General features: G+C 37.2%; 1 long non-coding RNA gene across 1 annotated transcript; it reads right to left on the reverse strand.

Moving 5' to 3' along the window:
* Positions 1–6,660: 6,660 nt before the first annotated feature.
* Positions 6,661–8,510, reverse strand: LOC120442796. The gene is made up of 3 exons (XR_005614928.1): positions 8,171–8,510; positions 6,808–6,924; positions 6,661–6,691 (listed from the first exon to the last, which is right to left on the reverse strand). It is a non-coding gene; the product is annotated as an uncharacterized LOC120442796 (long non-coding RNA).
* Between the last annotated feature and the right edge of the window lie 1,589 nt (positions 8,511–10,099).

The raw sequence follows: 10,099 nt of genomic DNA on the forward strand, positions 1-10,099 counted from the left end.
CACACAAACATACACATACACAGAGCCTAAAGCGAGCAGTGGCTGTTTAGAGTCTGGGCTTGGTATATCTAGGTCAGCTAAATTAGCTGCACCTGCTGTAATCAGCACTTACACACACAGACACAGAGAGAGGTATGAGTTTTCTGCAGTGTATTTCTCACATTCAGGATTCCCCTCGAACAAATGGCCATAATTTCCTAACCGTAGGGGCTAGAACGCTCATTCTGACACCGTTTTGTTCAGAAGAGATGGGAAATCTCCAGGTCTGCATAATTCAGAGATAAAATATAAATTATTAAAGCTATATGACTTGTAACACACTGCAACTAAGAAGAAGCGAAGCAAAACTGCCTTGACTTGCCCTCAAACAACGTTGTGTAACTCTAGATCTCTATGGAGCCTCAAAATCATTCTTTCACCGTGAAGAAACAGCAGGCTTTGGTGAACAGTCATGGAAATTTTCAGGGCTCTGTTGAAATCAATGAAAAAGATATGACGAGAGAAAAAGGTGCCTCATTTCCACAGTTTGAAATCTGAAGAGATCTGAGCGAGAGACAAATTTCCTATCCTCAAACAAATGTAATTCATGGCCAAACGGTAATAGGTGAGGAAAATACTCTTGAATTGTGAGCATCAGGAGAGTCTGAAGATATATTGGCACAAGCGTCATGTCTCAGCTTTGTTTCGTTAAGGAGATATGACGATTTGAAAATGCCTCTCATTAGAAAAATTCAGCGGTGATTTTGAACAAGCTCTCCATTGACTTTCTATGGAGAGTTTTCAGACCTGTGTTGCTCTGAGGAGATTTGCAAAAATCTGTAAATCCCACAAGAATGATAGTGACGTTTTCTGAAAGCCAGCAAAAATACCTACGTTTTGATGTATAATTTGTGGGGGTTGAGTGGAAATTGAGCGAGTAGCAAGAAGTTGTTCAGACATGAAGAGAAAATTCCGAACAGACCAGCCCTCACTCTGAGTTAATTGCATAGCAACCATAGCAACGCATGTATTTTCTGAAAAATCACAATTTTGCAACTGAAAACTTAAAGATGCATAAAATTAAAACGGTAGAAGATCTGAAACAGCTGAATCACACAGGAATAGCCCAATAATCTGAGAACATTTTAAAGTTTGAATGGAGTTTCTAGGTGAAAGTATGACAAAGTAGTTAAGTTTCAAAAACAACCAAGTTTTAGCAGAATTGTGGAAGTTTTCCATTCATTTCAATGGGACAAATTAAAGGAAAAAAGTGTAATATTTTAAAAAGTATAACAGTAATAAACACCAAAAGTCATAGCACCCATCTCCAGAAAGAGCAGAACAGTATAGAGTTTGAGCGGAGAAAATCGGCTGAAAACTGAGGGAGTAGATAAAGTCCAAAAAAGCGTCACGGAAGCAACTTGAAAAAGAAAAATAAAGAATAAAGAGAAACAGGAACTCAATAGTGTGGAAGCCCTTTTAGGGCATCCACACAATAATAAAGAATAAAGAGAAACAGGAAAACAATAGTGTGGATGCCTTAAAGCATCCACACAATAAAGATTAGAAGAACAATACTGTGAATGCTTTTACAAGCATTCACACTAATAATAACTAGAAAGTGCATTTTCTGAAGAAACTGCAGTGTGAATGCTTGAATCTGAATGTATGCACTGAAATGAGATAATTGCTGAATTTAAGTTAAAAATTTTGAATGAGATGAAAAATACAGAAATTTTCACCTCAAAACAAAAGTGCTGAACTGCTAAAAGCTGACATCCACACAGAAGAAGTTGGAAAATAATTGAAAATGTTTTAAATGTAAATTAGAAAAACCTAAGAAATGAGAAAAAAAATTAGAGTCAGAAAATATCTTAATGAATATTAAAAGTTCATATTCTTTGAATCACTGAATGACTAAAATGTGATCCCTCCACTTGGGTCCACACAGTTTACAAGGTTTACATCTCTGAGCTTTGAAAGACACGCTGTTGGAAAGAGAAGAACGATGGCGACGTTTTGAGGGTAAAATGATGGCTGTAGAGCAAACACTGTGGACACAGCAGCAGTTGAAAGAGAAGTGTTTATGATGAATCTTGGCACAGTGAGAGACAGAGCTCGTTAAGCAGGCAGGTGTGAGCCTGGTTGCTATAGTGACTGCACCCAATGGCTCTATACACACGCACACAGACATGCACCTCACTTTTGCTGCTTAAAATGAACAGAAAAGTCAGCCCAAAACAAATCCTTCCCAAATGAAAAGTACAAGTCGTATTGACAAAATTCTTTCACCGTGAGCGGCAGCAATGTCTAGTCTACTGAATTCTCAGTTTTCATGCCTGTGGAGTTTATTATATGGACGTGGTGACAGTGTAAAGACACCATGCTCTTCTGATTTTCAAAGGAACCTTCTGAGCCATTTTAACATTAGTCTATGGAGGAGTTGGAGGGAGGAGGCTGTGCATCGGTGACATTTATGAAAGAACCATAACACCTAGTACAACAGTAAACACATTGGATGAAAGAGGACAGCGATGGCTACGTTTTGAGGGTAAAATCATACCTGTAGACCAAACACCGTGGACACAGCAGCAGTTTTAAAAAATATTTTAAGATTTATTTTTTTGCTCCTCTCACTCTAGCAGTTGAGCTGTCTCACTCTAGCCCCAACATTCCGTCCCATACACACCCATTATAAACTCTGAAATGGGAGAAAAAACATCATGAAACTTAAACTGGAACTGAAGAAAAAGTATAATAGATATTGAAAAGATAAATACAAATTGAATAGTTGAATGTTTTGTCTTCGTTTTAAAGTTTGAATGGTGGCTCTATGTCAACGTATGTGGAAGTAGATACAGTTTAAAAATGAGTAAGTTGAATGAGGATTTGAAGGGTCTCCCATTGAAATACATGGAATTTTTGTTGAAAAAGTTAAATAAAATTAAAAATATAAATGTTAAAAATGAGAAAAATAGAAGCAGTCATGTCCAAAAGAAGAGGAATCTAACGGTGTTTGAATGGTTTTTCTAAGTTGAACGGTTTTGAAGGAGATAGACTACAAAAAACGTACGGAATAGATAAAATATAATAATAATAATAACTAGAAAGTGCATTTTCTGAAGAAACTGCAGTGTGAATGCTTGAATCTGAATGTATGCACTGAAATGAATTAATTGCTGAATATTAAGCCAAAAATGTTGAATGAACTGGAAAATACAGAGTTTTAACCCGAAAACAAAAGTGCAGAACTTTTGAAAGCTTATGTTCACACAGAAGAAGCTGGAAAATAGCTGAAAATGTTTTAAATGTAAATTTGGAAAACCTAAGAAATGAGAACAGAAAATTTAGAGTCAGAAAACATCTGAATGAATATTAAAAGTTCATATTCTTTGAATCACTGAATGACTAAAGTGTAATCCCTCCACTTGGATCCACACACTTTTAAAGGTTTACATCTCTGAGCTTTGAAAGACATGCTGTTGGAAAGAGAACAACGATGGCTTCGTTTTGAGGGTAAAATGATGGCTGTAGACCAAACACTGTGGACACAGCAGCAGTTGAAAGAGAAGTGTTTAAGATGAATCTTGGCACAGTGAGAGACAGAGCTCGTTAGGCAGGCAGGTGTGAGCCTGGTTGCTATAGTGACTGAGCCAGGGCTCCATACACACGCACAGAGACATGCACCTCACTTTTGCTGCTTAAAATGAACAGAAACGTCAGGCCCAAACAAATCCTTCCCAAATGAAAAGTACAGGTCCTATTGACGAAATTCTTTCACTGTGAACGGCAGCAATGTCCAGTCTACCTAATTCTCAGTTTTCATGCCTGTGGAGTTTATTATATGGACGTGGTGACAGTGTAAAAACACCATGCTCTTCTGATTTTCAAAGGAACCTTCTGAGCCATTTTAACATTAGAGTCTATGGAGGAGTTGGAGGGAGGAGGCTGTGCTTTGGTGACATTTATGAAAGAACCATAACACCTAGCACAATAGTAAACACATTGGATGAAAGAGGACAGCGATGGCTACGTTTTGAGGGTAAAATCATACCTGTAGAGCAAACGCTGCGGACACAGCAGCAGTTTTAAAAAATATTTTAAGATTAATTTTTTCGCTCCTCTCACTCTAGCAGTTGAGCTGTCTCACTCTAGCCCCAACATTCCGTCCCATACACACCCATTATAAACGCTGAAACGGCTGAAAAACATCATGAAACTTAAACTGGAACTGAAGAAAAGTATAACAGATATTGAAAAGATAAATACAATTTGAATAGTTGAATGTCTCGTCTTCGTTTTAAAGTTTGAATGGTGGCTCTATGTCAATGTATGTTGAAGTAGATACAGTTTGAAAATGAGTAAGTTGAATGAGGATTTGAAGGGTCTCCCCATTGAAATACATGGGAAATTTTTGTTGAAAAAAGTTGAATAAAATTAAAAATATAAATGTTAAAAATGAGAAAAGTAGAAGCAGTCATGTCCAAAAGAAGAGAATCTAACGGTGTTTGAATGGTTTTCTAAGTTGAACGGTTTTGAAGGAGATACAGTACAAAAACGCGTCGGAATATATAATAATAATAACTAGAAAGTGCATTTTCTGAAGAAACTGCAGTGTGAATGCTTGAATCTGAATATATGCACTGAAAAGAATTAATTGCTGAATTTTAAGTTAAAAATGTTGAATGAGATGAAAAATACAGAAATTTTCACCTGAAAACAAATGTGCAGAACTTTTGAAAGCTGATTTTCACACAGAAGAAGTTGGAAAATAGCTGAACATGTTTAAAATATAAATTAGAAAAAGATGAGTAATGACAAAAGAAAATTTAGTCAGAAAACCTCTGAATGAATAACAAAAGTTCATATTCTTCTAATCACTTAAAGAGTGGAATTATGTATTATAAATCTCTAATTCATAAAAAAAATAATAAAAATAAATGTAAAAACAAATTTGTTGAATTGAACTGAAAAGATGAACAAACATTCTGGAGAAAACACAAGCTTTAATATACAGCATAATGTTTTTCAGACATATACACATGTGTATATCATGTTTAATGGTATTACGTACATCAATTTGTTTTGTATGTCATAGAAAATAACATAAAAATCTTAAGTCATATTGTACAGCTTCTTTCTGAAAAGGACTTAAATTAATTCAACAAATGTTTTTTTTTTTCGAAATAGAATAAAAATCATTTTAAAAAGAGACGTTTGCAATGTTTTAAGGTGTTAATAATCTGATCCTGTCATGTGTCTGTTCAACTTTAGTTTTGGCACAGACTCGATTCTTAAAGAACAAATTACCAAATAATAAACAAATAAAATTGAAATTAAAGTAGCTATTTTTGTTAAACACTTCACAGGAGAATAAATAAAAATAACTAAATTAAATAACCAAATAAAAATAATAAGCAACATATGAAATACATGAAAATTCAACTTTTAAAACCACAATCCTGAACCTTTTAAATTGTGTTGGTTTCTTAGAACATGGCTGAACAGCTGTTTCTATTGGTCTACTTAATCTACTGATCTGTCTACACATCTTTTTATTACTCATTCTTTTTTATGTTTTATTGTAAACAGTGTCCACACAGTGGTAAAAGAGAACTGTATAGAGATTTTTGAGTAAACTCAAATGAAAGCCTAAGGTGGTAACACAGTTTAACACATAAAAATAATCAAATAAACACATTAGTCCTTTTTGTGAACATGGATAAATAAGTATCATTAGTTTACAGCATTGTTCAGCCATGCCACTAAATGCTTTTTAACACAGTGTTTTAACCTGGGCTCAGACACAAAGTCACAGATTTAGTTAGTCCCTGACTTTGAGTTGTGGTTATGACTAATTATTATACACAAGGCTTTATCTATCTGAACTCTAAGGACACAAATATGAAAAACCTATACTTACCAGCTGATACCCCGCACTACACACTAGGTGTGCCATGTGACCTGAAACTTTGGTACAAACTCATCATAATTATTCTGTTAACACTGTTTCTTTAACACTGTTTGTGTTGCTGTTCAGCAGTTTAAAATGTTTTAGATTGGATTACATGGAACAATTTGAGTTCTCTTGGGGGTTTTGTGTGTGTTTTGTTCTTAGCAGATTTTTTTAACATACTGTAGAATTCCAGTTACCACATTTCTGGTCATATGACATCCTGAGTGCCCACTTAAAAAAATCCCCACAGTTAATTCAACAGTAAAACAAAATAAAAATATGTTAAATAAATAAAGGTTTGCTCTGTGATGAAATATTAAATAAGCATACATTGTACAGAGCTCTAACAATGAAAACAATCCTTTAGCCTGTTGATCAGAGAGAGGCAGTCATTATGTCCATTTAAAACCTGTAATCAAAGAGCACAACGTTTCTGTGAAACTATAAAGTCCCATATGATCCTCATCATGTCCAGTGACTTCAGAGTGGATCCTCCCTGTCATCCGGCCAGTGTTTGATGTGTGGCAAGCAGCACAGAAGCAGGATAGCTGAGGACTTTAAAGAAGAGCAGAAAACAGGAACATATGTAGTTGTAAATGTAAATACCGGTGATACTTGTCAAAGGGAATAAAATAATGAAAATGTTAACTTACACACTCATTTAGGGAGGATCTTGACACTGCACAGAGGAGGCACAGTCAGTCTGGCAATGATGGTGATCTCCAGGATGTTTTCCTGCAGCAACATTCCTGCCAACTGGCCATATGATCCAGAGTAGTTGGTTTGTAATGAACAGAAAGGTGTATATGTTAGGTAGTGTGCGCTTGGAGCTGGTCCTAAGAAACAAACACATCCTGTAATAAACTGAATACCTTTAGTAGTGCTGCTGCAAATATAAAGCCCTTCTATCATGTGTGGTTTCAAAGAAGATGTTTTGGAGGCTCGGTCACAGAAACTGTGCAGTCTGTTCAGTCCTGAGTGTCTCAGCTCTGAAGGGATGGATCACAGAGGGAAACACCTGAGTACAGATATTAAAATACACTCAAAATAACACTCCTAAGGTCAAGTGAAAACACAATTTAAACACTTTACAAAGAATTAATACGTTTTCATGGAAATAATGTCATTAACCCTTTTGTTGTGAGTAAATCTCACCGACTGCTTGTGGGACAAGCTAGAAGGAGGACTTCTAGATGTGAAGTCTCACGCTCTGATCGTCTGGCGAAGATGGTGATGATGAAGCCTCTCTGATCTGTGGCATTACAGTTTCTGGCTGCTATGTGCTTCACACTGTTGGATTGTACATGTGAAGCTTGGAGAAGACACAGGAGGACTGTGTCTCTCTTAACAAAAAAAAAAAAGAAAGAAGCCTAACAACCTCCCACCATACCTGCCCACTCAACTCCCACCCACCCACTCCACTCAACTCCCCAGCCTCACACCATCCAATGTCTATACAAATGTAGGGTATCAGCTGGTAACAAAAAGCAAGTGTAACATATGTAGTGCATATGTAACACTGCTGAAACATTCTGGCCAGAAATGTGCGGTTATCAGCCAGTGCATTTATCAACCCAGACCCACCCTGATAAATGCACTGGCTGAAACATGATAAAAGCTCATAAAAATGTATGTTTCATCGTAAGATTTGTCCAAAAATATAATCATATACTTTTGAAAAAGTTTAAAGATTATAACAAACTGAAATCAATAACATTTTGTAAATATTATTTCAAAATAGAGGCACAGATAAACTGGCTTAACTGTCATTATTGCTGTAATTAGGTTTTTCTTTTTCTTTTTTTTTTTCTTTTTTTTTTTCTTTTTAAAAAGCAAACGTTAGTCTGTGTTGTTCTCTCAGAAACAATGAAGAAGCTGTTGAACATTTATTTGTTGTGTGGGCAATCCTCTGGTCCACCCTCCCTCCTCCCAGCCACAGTGAGACTGGGGCAGCCTGGCAGGATTTTGAAGCCTGGCTGCAGAGAGGATATGCCTACACTGTTCGTTTTAAACTGCTATATTTGATTTTTCTGACATTCATAGATTACTGATTTTTAGATTTTCTGTAATAAATAAAATTGTCATATTTTACTGATATCATTATTTAATTCATTTAATTGTATTTTATGTAAAAATTCAAACATTATACTGCAATGCAGGGCATTTTTTTCTTAAGTCAACTTTTAAATATCGCTCTACTTTCTTAAGTCATTCAAAAATATAGAAATTACTTACTGTAGTCAAAGATCTAGATCATGAATCATCACAGGACAATACACAGTATACAGGGTCATGGTAACTATAGTAGGTCTTCATGACTCCAGAATGGAGACATCGCTCTGGCTGAGAAATGAAAATTAGGTCAAGCAGTGTGTTCTTCTCTGTGGTAGGGGTAGTGATGACCTGTGCATATCCCCTAGACTCAAACAGCTCCAGGATTGGTTTGTTTGCACTGGATAAAACATTCTCATTAAAATCACCACACACTATGATGGGATGACAGTCCATGATCTCTAATGAGTCTAATAGGCTTACCAGGTTTTTCAGGAATGGCCTCAGAGTGTAGTCTGGAGGTCTGTACACAACTGCAATCAGTGCACTGACTGGTGCTTCAACCTTTAAAGCCAGAAATTCAAGGTCAGTTACATTATGGATGTACTGTTTTTCATGCACTTGAATGTCACTTTTCACATAAACAGCAACTCCACCACCACTTCTGTTTGCCATCTGGGGAAAGTTTGTGTAGGACAGGTGTCTGTTGCGTTTGAACAAACTGTAATTTTCCAAGTGGAGACTCTCTGCGACAAAAGAGCCCCGCGGTGTGTTTCTGTTAGGCACAAAACATCTGCTAGACACAATTCATGGTGACTCTTGATGTCATTAATGTGAGCTGGCAGTCCCTCTGTGTTATGATGAACAATGGTGAAAACGTCTGACCTGCTCAGTGTTTGTCTCACTTGTAGAAGAGGCATCATGTCATCAAGGTTGGCTTGTCTCATGTTCTCAAGCGCTGCAGTGATTTCTGGGTTGGTGAATATTTTTTCTCCTCCATATCAAGAAGATACAGTCCACTGAGAGCGTCACTCTGCTGACAGCTACGTAGGCCATGCCGGGCTCAAAAATGCTCTTAAGAGAGACAACAGCTGATGTGGTTGTCATACCCTGTACCTTATGTATTGTACATGCAAAGGCCAGCTTCACTGGGAACTGTCTTCGTACCACTCCTTTCTGCTTTAGATTCTCCTCTGCTCTCTCAATGTACACCATGTCGTCTGCTGGTGTGCGGTTATTCTTTCCAGATGTCTCATTATCCATTTTAAGTCCAAGCTTGATGATGTGTTGGTCATTTTCAGAGTGAACTACTCTAAGTAGTTTTCAAAAAGCTCCATTAACCAAACCATTTTGTATGTCAATGTTTCTGGTGAGCATGACACGAGCTCCTTCTGCAACTTTCAGTGTGTCTGGTAACTCGTTTTTACCTCCTTTGAATGGTCTGTCTTGTAGTGCCATTCTGCCAGTTCTAGGATCCTTTCTATAATCGTCTGCATGGATGTCAATGATATGAGTATGGAGCAGAGCCAGTGTTGCAGAGTTGTGCGCATCCACTTCTTTATTAGTTGCAAAATGTGCAACGCATCAGTCGGACAACGGGCTGGTTCAGTTATGGCCTGTGACAACAAATTTCTATCTGCTTCGCAAAAGCACATCCAACTTTCCTTTCACACGGATTCTGTTCAGCATCTCAGCAAAGACAACATCATCTTTCTGACGCATAATCTCAGTCAGAGTGATCATCTGAAAATGCTCCCGCCACAGGTCGATCTCGGACGGGTCGTGCACACAGAGAGGTTTAGACTGTCGCACTGGGGGTAGCTGATAGAAGTCTCCAACAGCAATGACTGACATGCCTCCAAAGGGTCTCCGAGTCCCTTTGATCTGTTTGAGTCTTGCATCTACATATGCAAAGAGATGTCTTGACACCATAGACACTTCGTCAATGACGATTATTTCAGCATTCAAAAGTTCTGATCTGACTTCATCCAGCTGATTGCCAAGTCCCTGAATGGGAGGTTTTAAGCTTCTAGGGAGCTTGAGAAGAGAATGCAGTGTTGTTCCAGAAATGTTAAATGCTGCAGTCCCAGTGAAAGCAGTTAACAGGACAGT

The sequence above is a fragment of the Oreochromis aureus genome, linkage group 11 (assembly GCF_013358895.1).
Source record: "Oreochromis aureus strain Israel breed Guangdong linkage group 11, ZZ_aureus, whole genome shotgun sequence".
Taxonomy (NCBI): Eukaryota; Metazoa; Chordata; class Actinopteri; order Cichliformes; family Cichlidae; genus Oreochromis; species Oreochromis aureus.